We start from the raw sequence: 13,857 nt of genomic DNA, 5'->3' as shown, positions 1-13,857 counted from the left end.
CCATCCGCATGTCACGCACTCTTTCTCCTCCCTGGATGGAATACAATGCAGGAGTCGTGGGAGCAGCCGACGAGACACAATCCACGCGGTGAGTCACGAAGGTAAGAGGAGAGTGACCTGGTAGGAAAGAATGGGGGAGAGGAGGGGGTTTTCGGGGGAACAGGGATCGCAGCAGGTTAGTGGGATACGCGACAGACTGCGCCACCTACGTCGCGTAACCACGTGGTAGTGGCTGTACCGCCACACGACGGAGGGGATGGCTGGACCTCTTTCCCCAATCAGCCCCCTCCCTCCCCTTGCTCCTTCTCCCTGCCTACAACCGTGAGGGACAGCAGCCGCATGACAATGAGTCCCTCGCGTAACGGTGTGCCAGTTTCACGCTGGCAGCCAGACGGCGGCTGTGAGGAGGAGTAACCGTCATCATCATGAGCGCCGCGGGATGAAGGGAGGTAAAGGAGGATGCGAAAGCTAGCTTAGGGATGAATATCAAGGTATGAAAGTAGAGGAGGGGGAGAGGAAAGGGAGAGACAAAAAGTGACAAAGGAGGCATGTTTACCGGCTAGAGCTCTTCGTGGGAGGGAGAATAAAACTTACCTTTCCACTCGACAACCCTCCCCCCTCCCCTCAATTTCCCCCCGAATCCCTAAAACCTCCCTGGGACAGCTTAGCAAGCTGGAGCGGCGTGTTGAATGAAGAAAATGAAGCGGGACTTCGGCGTGCGCTTGCATGCGCGTGCAGGATGTGCTCACCTATAGAGGGAATGGGGAAGGGAGCAGGGTAGAAAAAGGACTGAGGTGTGCACGGGAGAGGGGTTGGAAAAAGTGTCGTTGTGCATGCGCGCGCGTGCGACAGCCGAGTGCACACTTTCTCATTCAACGGGCAGTGGACCTGGCAGATGGCGCACCCCAGGTTACGTACGCGTGGCCTGCCTGTCAAACTCGCTTTCACTATTTTCTTTTCACTTTGGTTTTCTTTCACTTCCCACCGGCGCAATAGGTGAGCTCAGGTTTTTGCAACTGGGGTCCACGTACCGTTATACGCGGAGAGGGAAGCTCGTGGCGCTCACAAAAGAAGAAAGCGAACACCAGGCGCGCGCCCGGGGTCCCGCTGCCGCGGCTGGGCAGGAATCCCGTGGGGAGCAGAGGGACTTATTGGGAGATTGGCTCGCGGCGCCCCTGCGCGGGATCTACCGTGTGACGGGGAAAACTGACTCCGTGTACACAACATTTGCGGCCGAAAGCTTACGTGGCATTGTGAGACAGCGTATAAAGAGGACGTCGGGTTTGAGAACGGGGGAAGAAAGGAACACGCACAAAAAAAAAAGTTACTTTTTCACTGCAGAACAAGCGTTACAAGATGCAGAAAAATGGACACAACTGTCGTGTTGCTCGTGAAATAACAAAAACTAAACGCGACAAAGAAAATCACTGTTTTTTCGATTTTATCCCTGAAACACACCTCTATAGGGATGATCCGGGATGCTTGGGGCAACAAATATTTTTGTTTCGCCTGAAAAATTCCGCAAGACTATATATGCACTGTGACTTTTGCGAGCGTTGCCAGTGCGCGACAAGGATTGCGACAGTCAGCATGAATGTCAGCAGAGTGCTTTCGTGGTTTGGTTGGTTTAGGGGGTTTAACGTCCCAAAGCGACTAAGGCTATGAGAGGCGCCGTAGTGGAGGGCTCCGGAAATTTCGACCACCTGGGGTCCTTTAACGTGCACTGACATCGCACAGTACACGGGCCACTAGAATTTCTCCTCCAAAGAAATTCAACCGCCGCGGCCGGGATCGAACCCGCGTCTTTCGGGTCAGCAGCCAAGCACCGTAACCACTGAGCCACCGCGGCGGCTCTCGTGATTATTATTATTATTATTATTATTATTATTATTATTATTATTATTATTATTATTATTATTATTATTATTATTATTATTATTATTATTATTATTATTATTATTATTATTATTATAGTGTGGCTAACTGTACACACCCAGCATATTGGTACCCGTTAAGCTCATTTGCTTAAGTGGCATCTTCACTGCGACGTACAGTAACTGAAGCTCAAACAGCAGAATATGCTCGGTAACAAATAAACAAGGAAAGACATAATTAGAACTGCAACATATTTCACGAGATGTAGAGCAGATTCCAACGTTTAAAAATATACAGTCAAAAGATAGAACGTTGAGATCTCTAGTCCTTTCGAATAAGGCAATTCCTTCAAAACCGCACACACATAAGGACTTAGCCGTACGCGTGAGGAAAGTAATCTTCGGCTGCCTCAACACCTAACGAAGCCGGCGCAGGTCGTTGGCAGCCATATGTACACGATGTATAAACGCTGACGCTCACCGTCGAGAGCAAACACGGAAGGTGGTGTACTTAAGGAGCCTTCGCTCACGGGTCCGTATAGCGGGCAGCAACGCGAAGCGGTAAACCGCGAGGGGCCGGATCATCCCGTCTTTACGACGCCTAATGAGCTGCCCTGAGCCTTCTGTCTACACAGGCCCGTCGAGCGCTTGCCTGCCTGCTTGCCCGTTTACGTCCACATTGTCCAGACTGCCGGTAGCAAGCCCTGCCTTTACTCGAGTCCGCCGGTTCGCATCTTACAAGGAGGCTGGAACCTGTAAGTATTCCCTTCATTACGTGTCGAAGAAAAAAACAGAGTGCGATAAAAAATAAAATTATGCGGTCAGTGAAGGGACAGGCTACGAAAAAGGAAAAATGGAGAAACGGAAAATACCAGGAAGTCATTTGACTGCGTCTAAACGTCACGCGAAAGAATTGCATCTTCGAGACCTGCCCGAAATTCATATGCAGCTATAGATGCGTAGCTGCAACGTTCAAGCCAGAACAGCAAAGTAAAGAAAAAAAAAAGAAACACGACAACGTACATGCCCGCTACAGCGAAAAAAAAAATTTCCCTTTATGGAGCCCAGCGCGTTCTTTCGTGCAAGATAATTACGGGCTGCTGACTGCAGATTATAACAGTGACATTTTCGTTATATAATACAAGACGAAAGTTAATGACCGCTTCAGGTCTACGGTAGGCACAAACATGCTCCGAGGTGGCTATATATAGAGGAGCCCCAAGCCAGATTTAGATACTCTTCGAAAAGAATAACTAAGCCTCGGATCAGTTATTTATGCATTGGAAGAAGGCGCAATTTTTACATTATCGACCTGCCCGAAATTCATATTAAACTAAATGCGCAACTGCAAGGCAACCTCTAGGCCAGAACCTCAAAGTAAAAAAAAAAAAAGCGACAACGTACACGCTCTGAAGCTCGAAAAATTCTGCCCGTAGTAGCTTACGATGATAACCCATGTTTAGCATGTCAATGCTTTCCTGTATGCCTAATGACGGAAAAGAAAAATATGTTTACACAGCAACCCCCCCCCCCCCCCCCTCCATTCCCTCCAAAGGACAGGCAAGGGCAGGCAGGTGTACGACCTCGACCACCAAGCAAGCAAAAAATTCACATACGCCACTTTTTTTTTTCCCCCGTCTTATTCGATCACTTCATTTTCTTTTCTTTTTTCCTCCTTCGGCTATTCATACAAATGTGGCGAACCCACGCCATACATACACGTACAGCGCAGCCCTGAAAAGGCGCCACGCGCCTTTGCGGTTTAAACGGTCGGCGACGCCAGGACCGTGTACGGCACGCGCATAGAAAACGCGCCCTCTGGTTTGTATGTGCGCAGCCATGCTTCCATGCCGCCTTTTACGTCCACTATATACCTGGAGCAAAGAGCACAAAGGCGTTCCGCGCCGCTCCATCCCCACCTTATACCCTCGCCCACCCTCTCTCCCGTGTCCCACCAAAGCATTACAGCCCGCTTGATCCCCAACCGGGAGAGGTATATAGAGAGAAAGAGGCGCCGCCGCTTCTGACGGTGTGGCCCACAGCTGATAGTCGATCGGCAAGGAGAGATCGAGCAAAACGGGGTGCTCGGGTAGGATCGACCGGCTGACGGGACGACGGTGAAAAAGCAAGAAAAACGTTGCGGGGGTTGAGGTGGAGAGGGGGGTACATCCATACAATTGGTTTCCGGAACACAAAGGGAGTCGGGAACAGGGAATCGCAGAGTGCAGCCAGCTCCGTTATGCGGCGGGTCCTTCTTGGCGATTTTTATATTTTTTCTTCTTGGCTGATTCGTCGCACCCCTTGTTTGCATCAGCTCCGTGCCTCACGGCGACAGCCGGCCTGTCCGGTGTAAACGGGATGTTTCGGTTAGCGGAAAACTGTGCCTCTCGACGACTCCCGTGCGGAAGTGGCGCTGAATTCGAGAGACCAGGTAACGCGAGAACGGCGGACTTACTCCGCTGTCAAGAACAGCATATATATTATATAGTAAGTATATGCTATGAGGAGTAACTGCCATAGCGGCCCTCGAAACGCACACAGGTGACGCTTGGTCTGAGACGTTCGTGCTTGACACTGCGCGGTTTGGATCGCGTCGAAAGAGTTGTTTCTCATTTCGTTCTTCTTTCTGTTTTTTTCAAAGCAAGCGCAATGACCACTGAGCACAGTTGGAAGCATCATTGCTCAGGGAAAGTGAAAATGCTGGGTGAAACACGGAGCATTAATCTTTCTATAGCGTATGACCCCGTAGTTGAAATAGAGCGAAAACTCAAAGCAGCACAGATACTTTGTACTGGACCAAATATTTAGGGGACCCCGGACCAGGACGAATTTTTCTTTAACTACGAAGTTTCTGTGAAAGCTGTATAGCTTTCCTTTGTGGCCGTATGGCTGCGCTCGGGTGGACGTCAATGAGTAATTACTCCCTTATTATACTTTGTACTGGATGAACTAAAGCGAGATAAAAAAAAAACTATCAAACTGCAATAAAAGACAATGCGAGTTTCAACATTGAAACTAGCTTCGGGCCGACCACCTTCCACCCATGGCACAAAGCGCAAAAGTGTGGCGGCATGATTAGGGGTGGCCGCTGATCGACTGACAAACGACGACAGAAGTGGGTGGCATTACGGCGGTACACTGCTGCCGCTATATTAAGGCATCACGTGAACTGCATTGGAGGTAAGTCTGGCTACCTTTGCTCTCTACCTGCGCGTATCCTGTATACGTGAACATCTGCCGACGCCGTGAAACTGGCCATAGTGTCACTTGCGCAGCTCAAGCTGTATGCAATAAGATTAAAGAGACCGCTGACGGATGCAAGCCTAATAAGAAATAAAAGGAAGAAAACAAGCTCCCCTTTTCTTACTTCAAATTCGACACAATAAAATAACACGTTATTTTATATTGCGCCTAACAATGAGCGCGAGGTTGCGTAGTCATGACAGGTATTCTGGATACTCGCCTTACAATCTTCGATGCCGGCGACGTAGTACATGTAGTAAACGGGTGCAGCATAATCTAGAGAAAGGAGGAAAAGCCAGAAGCGGACAAAGAACTGAAAGTTGGAGAACAATCGCTGGAAAATGAGACAAGTGGTAACTCCTTTCAAAAGCAGTCTTCGCTGCGAGAACGAGGGACGCCTATCGCTGAACTCTCCCCTCCCCTTTCTGGGGCGAGTAATTACGATCGCCCGTCGCCGGACCCGACAAATCCCGTTAGCTCGAGATCATGCAATCAGCGCAATCCCGCACAGGTATATCGACTGGCGGGGCATTTTTATTCTTATTTTCTCAGAGCGCACTGCCACATTGCGTTTTCAGGGGGGTCTACTATATATGGAGCGGGAAAAGAAGAAAGCGATTTTTTTTTTGTTTCGATACACGGCACACTCCGTACAACGTGAATGACTCAAGTCCTGCTAGAACGAGGAAGAGGAGAGGGAATAAAACGCTCGTGAGCGAAGGGTCTATCGGGCCAAGAAATATAAAGCGCAAGAAAAAAAAAACAAACTGACGGAGAAGAGAGAATAATGCAAGGGCTTTGGACATCCACGGCAACGGCGTAGTACTGCACCGTACCTATACATAAGAGACAAGAATAAGCCGAAGGTAAGAAAGAAGAAGAAGGAAGGGAATCGAAAGAAGAAAGTGAGGAAGGGGAGCGTGTATAGACTCCGGGGGATTCTGATCCAGCTTGTCAGTGGAGAACGACCGAGGCAGTTAGAGTACGCGCTCACGCCAGCGCCCTCCGCATGGCGGCGCCCGATCGCCTCTCGTCGCCGTTTCTGTGCTAGCCGGTCCCTTTTCCAACGGGATGAAGTAAAGATAACTAAATGAACGGCCCATTGGAAGCCCACACAGAGACGTGGAAGGGAATACGAAGGGGTGAGAGAGGGAGACAAGCGCAAACTGCGCCCGCTTCACCTCACATACGCTCGAGATGCCGGTCAGCGTTAAGGCGGCGAGGGAGAGAGAGTGCGACAGAGGGAAAGGGAAGAGCAAGGAGGCAGAGACAAAAGAAGCACGCCGGGAAATCACCGGCGGAGCTCAGGTATCTGGGATATACTCTGGCGGTATACAAGGAAAGTGTAGGGAAAAAACGGGAAGATAAAGGTGGAGGGAAGAAAGAAGGCGGGATATAGACGGGAGCCGAAACCGACACGGGGGAGATTGAGGAGGAGGTAAGGAGAGCGGGCGGGGGGGACGCAGCAAAATCAAGAGCAGGGTCATTTTTCAAGGAGAGTGGAGCCAGTTTCCATCTTCTGCACCTCTCCTCCCTGCCCTCTCTACGCCAGTTCGTCGAAAACTGTTCCCTTTTATTGGCTTTATCGGCGCGTTTTTCATTTCTGGTCGAACCTTTCCGTAAGCGGCGCCTCTTCGTTATACTCGCGTCGGGAGGAGAACAACGGGTATAAGAAAGAAAGAAAATGCGAATAAAAATTGCGCGCAAGCAAACAAGAAAAACAGAAAAAAAGGAAGGAAGATAAGCATCGGCGAGACGGCCCGGAGTCTCAAGAAAGGGGGTAAAAAAAGGGAAGGAAATCGAAAGGAGTGCCGTCAAGGTGTGTTCGCCTCTCTCCCGAGGCACAGGAGGAGGAAAAAAACAGGAGAACACGGGAGATAGAAGATGGGGAAGAGAAAGGGAAATCGTTTTGTCTTTGAGGAACCTTCTCGGCTCCTTTTTGTCCCCCCTTCCCACGCCTGAGCGGCGCGTCTCTCGCCTTTCGGGCTCCTGTTCAAGCGCCTCCCGTGTACGATTTGCAGACTCATCGCTGTCGATGCCGGTCGTTTTCGTCTTCACGTTCCGGCCTTCTCCGTCTCGGAACTCACCCCCAGAGTTTTCCTTTTCTTCCCTAGCTCTCACCCCGCCTTTCCCCGGAGCGCACCTCATAGGAGCGCTGTTCGATATTGTTGTCGGGAGTTGTAGAGGGCCTTACGTGTGCGACCGAGGCGCCCTGCCTGGAAGAGGACTGCGCCGCTGGTATAGATCTGATTCCTTTTCGCCTTTCTGTGCGCTAGGATTCGCCCGTGTGCGATCGCTCTCGTCGCCGTTATCTTCGCCGTGTAGGCGCCTAAAGATTGAGAGGAAACGGGCGGCAGGAAATGAGCGTGTAGGTGTATATAAAGCGCAGGAACATCTCTCTACGTGCTCCATATATATCTCTGTATTTCCCGTTTATTTGTTTATACTCCTTTTTATACTGCTGACGAGAACCACATAAGGGCCTTTGTTTTTTGATACCCCCTGTTTGTATTCTTAGACGAAGGGAAACACGTGTGAGAAGAGGTTGAGAAACAGCCTTAGAAAAATTACGCCAGATTACGTAACACGATGCGTCATAACCGTTGGAGCGTCATTTTCTAATTACTCGCTCTTTCTGGAATACGTCGCCAGGCGCTTATGAGAATCCTGCAGGTGTTCTATACTGGAATAAATATTGGAACACAGCTCGGGCATTGTGCTTGGATTCAAAATGAATTTGAGGGCGTAGGTAAAGAGGCTGTTTTCCGGGCATAGGTTGATTCCTTGAAGCCAGTATGTCCGCAACCAAAATAATGGTGGGACTAATTAACGTCTGATGGTACAGCGCAGCTAAATACGAGGAGAGGATGAAAACCTGATAAAGGTTTGCGTCTCCTGTAGATCTGCGGAACGCCTTACTCCTGATGTCGAACCAGACAAGTACCACCTCATATTTTTTTCTTGACGGCTGTGCCCACCTTCGAAAACGGACCGTCAACCAGTGTACCCAGTGCAAGCAATTCTAAGACTGCTCGTAAACTTGCTAGTGTACCATACGAAGCAGTGGACGGTACTTGCGATGTGCTTCCATATATTGCAACGAATTAGAGAGTGCGGTGAGATGCAACAAAGTTTCGCAGGCCGATGTCGACTGTGTGCACTTATAACTATAAGTAGCGCTCTGTTTCGTATTGCCAGAAAGCCTTCTCCACCAGCGCTATATCATTAATAGCATAAATGATAACGCTTTAACGCAGGAAAAGCTTTAACAATGATAGCAAGAGAACAGTCAAAGAAGATATTCCTAGAGCACTGCGCATAAGGCCTCCGCCTATTGAATTCATCACAATGAGGGCTAGTTGCCGCAACAGATGATCGCTTGATACACGTCTGTGTTAAATTCAAGAGGTGAAAACAAGAAATCTATTCCGGATATTCGTGCAGAATACTTAGGGGGATTTCAAGTAAGGAGTATAAAGGTGTCACCAAATAGTCCTTAAAGCAACAAACCCCCCCCCCCCCCCCCCCCCCTATATTTCTTCACCCTTGAGATTACAGTATCAGAGCATCGTGAACTTAGACAAAAAAATGAATACATTCAAACCGTGCTCAATGTACGAAAATAGAGCTTGAGTGACACGGCCCTCTCTTTCTTCTTTACATCCTCCTACCAGGAGGATGTAAAGAACCAAACAGTTCTAATCCAAGCACTAACGCTACGGCGTGTCACTGAGAGGTATAATTAACTTCAGCGGCTGTTTGAGACATTTTAGGGCAACAAGGTGCACAGGACAACCGGAAAGAGGCTGAAGAGGCTCGGAATCGGGGTCAAGAAAAAAATAAAGAGTGCGAAGCGAAGCAAAGCGGAAGCAGCGAGCGAAGAGCACCGGAGCTGTCGAAGAAAAACACCGCTCACGACGTGCGCTCCCCGTCCGCCAAAACCAATCTACCGATCGCGGCGAGGCTGGCAGTGCTTGCGGGGGGCGAACCTTAAACCACACAAGGTGCCGAGCGCAGTCCCGCACTGCTTGCAGCATGCTCTGACGCCCTGGCCCTGGTTCGACCCCGCTCCGCGAGCGCTGTGAGAACGTAATCTGATAACTGCGGATTACCTTAATCCTCTCAGCACGCAAAGAGAGTGAGCGAAAAAGAAAGAAAGGATTCTTTCCTGTAGGGTTGCCAGAGCCCAGTTTGTTTCTTTTAAATCTCCTGTGCTATCTATATACACACACGGCTCGGGATGCCACCCACACGCTCGGCTTTCGGTGTCAATGTGCGCTTTTGGCATTTTTATTTTATTATTTTTCCATACCGCTCCCATACTCCATGTAGCAAAAGATTACACACATATATATATATATATATATATATATATATATATGAGAGAAGCCAACAGCCACAGAAACCAAGAAGCTCAGGGGATTTTTTTAATTTGTTTTTTTTTCTTGTGGTCTTGATCAAGTAAGAATATTACTGAATATGTTGTCGCTAAAAGCTAATTGATTAGAAACGCAGAAGAAAAAACAACCACATGCCGCCGGTGGGATATATATATATATATATATATATATATATATATATATATATATATATATATATATATATATATATATATATATATATATATATATATATATATATATATAGCAAACAAGGGAATGGGAATGAGGGGCTATAGTTATAAATATAAGAGAAGCCAACAGCCACAGAAACCAAGGGACACAAGGGATTTTATTTTTTTTATTTATTTTCTGCTGTTGTTCGATTTAGAATATTACTGAATATGTTATCCCTTAAAGCTAATTGATTAGAAAATCAGAAGAAATAACCACATGCCGCCGGTGGGATCCGAACCCACGACCTCCGAATTACACGTCCGGTGCTCTACCGCTGAGCTACGGCGACGGCTGTCAAATCTTCTGCTTTCTGGGGTATTTATGTTTACAAATAACCTAACGTTAAGAGTGTTCATCAGCGCCACCCACGTTCTTAAGCGGCGGACGTAGCACGTCTTGAGCTACCGCTGATGTGACGTAGAACGTCATCGAACGGCGAGGGTGGAAGCTGTGTGAGAACCCTCTTATGCTTCCTATGGCGTCAAGGCTGCCAGAACCGAAACCCTCGCTAAGCAATTAGGGAAACAAAAGAATGGGAATGAGGGGCTCGTTATAAATATAAGTAAAGCCAACAGCCACAGAAACCAAGGGACACAGGGGATTTTTATTTTTTTTATTTATTTTCTGCTGTTGTTCGATTTAGAATCAATCAATCAATCAGAATGTTTTATTAGTCAATCATTTGAGCAGCCTACAATGATATGCAGAAGGAGGTCCCATAGTCGAATGACTGAAAGGGGACCTCCTGTTCATAATAACATTGAGTTAAGTAAATTAAGCGCAGCATTTTAAGAATGAAAGATGGTACCAAATTAAGACACAATACAAACATTTGTAGACAAAGAACGCAAACTAAGGAACACAGACTACAAAGGAAAAGAAAAAAGGAGGATAAAAAAGAAGGAAACAAAGAAACTAATGGTCAACTGTCTGCTATCAAGAATTGTTTTAAGCTCTGTTTAAAATATTATTACTGAATATGTTATCGCTTAAGGCTAATTGATTAGAAATTGATTATATATATATATATATATATATATATATATATATATATATATATATATATATATATATATATATATAATACGCATGCTAGACGTCACAGTCACACTGCCTGGAGAGGTGGTACTCGTGAAGCCGAAATGAGTTAGGGAGACTGAGCTCGAAGTTATAAATTTAACCGCACTCCTCAAATGGTGATACAGACCTATCGAAGCCACATGTTTGGGAAGCTGAGTGTTCTGTTGTGACACGGGGCTTGGAGAATAATAATAATGTGCTGCCCAACCACAACAGTTATACGGGCGGCCGAGCCTTAGGTATGCGTAGAAAATCCTTCCTGACCTCGCACGGAAGTCAGGCACGCCATTGCCTGATAATGATGAGGAACAGGTTGGGATGCCACTTTAGCTGGGAGAGGGTGAAATGAATTATCAATTGAATGTCCACTGATCGGTGCGTCACCGATCTTATGTTACTGAGTGAAAAACATAGACAAGGACCGTCTAATAAAACGTTTATCGGGTAAGAAAACCATGCGGCGTGGAGTACATTATCGCATTTGCTGATTAGCTGGCTTAAGGAGTATAGACACCTAATTCACTTGCACGTTTTTTCTCTGCAATTATGCATAAAGCTTTCGAACAGATGAATCACCACATAGTAATCGCCTGCAACCACTAAAATTTATAATTCAATTTCTTATCTAATGCATGTTTAGGCTCAGGTTTCATCAACGAAACGATGCCTGTCACGTCGAAAGTGGCTTCAGGTCACGTGAGGCATGAAAAGATTTCAATATAACCACTGATGTGTCGTTTGTTGTCATTACAGCACTTGGGACAGGATCGCACAAGCGTCGTCGTGAATTAAAATGACATACCGGCGATTACATTGCAGTTTCTTCATGCTTAAGTGACCTACAGGCAACTTTGACGTCTCAGCTATCGTCCAGGTGTTGAAACCAAAACCTGCAAGCCATCACAGATGAATTTCAATTATAAACGATGTAGCTGCTGTTGGGGGATACCATGAAGCGATCCAACTATGCTAATGTCTAACGCATCATTACAAACAAGTAAACACGCTAGCGAACGTTTGGTGTCCCTACGTTTGGTGTACATAGTTTATCCGTATTGTGTCTATAGTTTAAGCGTTCGAAGTATAAAAGAAAGCTAAGTGCGGAAGTAACAGAGGCGATTTTATTAACAATGCTCGAGCGGAGATTGGGTTAATCTTAATCAACATTAATAAAAAACAACCCTTTTCGTTTAATTTTACGAAGCTGGCAAAACCAACCCCGTAAAGTCCACACAATCGACACTATAGATCTATACTATACGAGAAGTGAAGTCAGTATTGCTGGTGTGCCACTGTTTTTAACACTATTTGGCCCTCGCACGGGCACTCGCGTGCACGCCAGCACGCCAGCACACAGGCACACACACACACGCACGCACTCACGCACGCACGCACTCACGCACGCACGCACGCACGCACGCACGCACGCACGCGCGCACGCACGCGCGCACGCGTTTTAGCGATCGTAGCTCATCACAGCCTTCAATCTCTCTTCTATACTTCAGCGTTTCCTCTTCCGACAACGCGTCTTCAGCCTCTCGGGAGCAGCAACTTAAAAGAGAAATACGCTTGAAATTACGCGGGACAGAGTCTGGACGCTTATAAAAGAGAAGAAAACTAAAAGAATTCGCGGCTTGATAGGAGCCCGTATATACCGTATTTTCCGGTGTATAAGACGCGGCTTTTTTTCAAAAATCTTGCTGGTGCGTCCTATACAAGGGTGCGTCTTATATGCGAATTTTTCGCCTTTTTTTTTTTTGCGAGTACAGAAATTACTCAGGTTCATGTTCAAGCTTTTTTCACCGCAAAAATATCGCTACCAATAACGCGGTTGTAAACGGCTATAATACGGGGACCGCCATGCGCAACTTCTTTAGGTGAACTTTATTATGAAACAGCGGGGATGATGACTTGCGGGATCATAAACACACGGCTGTTTCGGAGGCCCCAAACAAAAGTAATGTGAAATGCCAAAAGATGGCGACAATCGCGCTTTTCGCCATTGTCAAGACAAGCCAAGACAAACCGGCATTTTTTTTAGCCTCCCTTTGCAACTTTGTTTGCTCTGTACGTAGTACGCGCGTTGTGCAAAGAGAATGTTTCAGCTGCATTGCCTCCAGACACGGGCAAAATTTTTGATAGCGCATGGGAAGATGAAGACTTCGAAGGTTTTAAGTAAAAATAAAATGTTCTTATGGACATAAGGAGAGTTCTTTCGTATTTTTTTTTTTTTTTGCTAAGACGTGGGCGGGTATGGCATGAGTGTTGTCTTATCGATCACTCAGCGTTGCTTAAGAACTCACAGGTACGGTGCATTTCACGATGGTCCCACAAGCATGTTTAATTAAGCCTCACTAGCCTGACTGGGTAAATTGGGGTGCGTCTTATACACGGGTGCGTCTTATATACCAACTTTTTCAATGACAGCCTGCATATATGGCAGGTGCGTCTTATACAAGGGTGCGTCTTATACACCGGAAAATACGGTATATACACGTCAAGCAAGCGGGCGCGGGCGAACGTCGGTGGGGCGACGCGCGATCCTCAGGGAGCCCCCGGGCCAATTCGCACCATTTCACCGGGCGCGGCAGAAATCAGGAAACCTGAGAGGAATCGATGAATATTAGACGAGCCGCGGTGGTTTCAACCTCAGAGGGCCTCCCCCTCCCCCCTCCACCGTGCTACGGCAAGCGCTCCGACGGCGGGAAACGCCGTCAGGAAACGAGGTCGCCGCGCACAGGCCCTGGTCTATATACATATACACGGGCGCAAACATCAACGCTATATGTGCACGCGCGCACCGGGTAATGACGAGAGCTGCGGAGAACAATGAAACAAAACAAGAAGCGCGGCCTACAGGAGCTTGCGCGCAGAAAGCATATATGCGTGCACGGCAAAAATAAACGACAGAGAGTGAGAGAAGGAACGGAAAGAAGGGGAGAAAAGAGGTGGGCTGCTCGAATAAAATTTTTCCGCATCGCCAAGGTAATCTCGCAATTTCTGCTTTCCCCGGTGGCTTCCGTCTCAATATATGCCGCTTGCAG

The 13,857-nt window shown here is 47.4% G+C and overlaps 1 protein-coding gene and 1 non-coding gene across 2 annotated transcripts in view; both read right to left on the bottom strand.

Moving 5' to 3' along the window:
• The window catches only part of zfh1 (Zn finger homeodomain 1), a 702,801-nt gene that overhangs the window by 445,793 nt on the left and 243,151 nt on the right, over nt 1-13,857 (bottom strand). The window lies entirely within an intron of this gene.
• On the bottom strand, nt 9,951-10,022 carry TRNAT-UGU (transfer RNA threonine (anticodon UGU)). The gene has a single exon. It is a non-coding gene; the product is annotated as a tRNA-Thr (tRNA).

Source organism: Amblyomma mixtum, chromosome 6 (assembly GCF_055824585.1).
Source record: "Amblyomma mixtum isolate Tamu chromosome 6, ASM5582458v1, whole genome shotgun sequence".
NCBI lineage: Eukaryota > Metazoa > Arthropoda > Arachnida > Ixodida > Ixodidae > Amblyomma > Amblyomma mixtum.
This window is presented reverse-complemented; position numbering and strand designations above follow the sequence as displayed.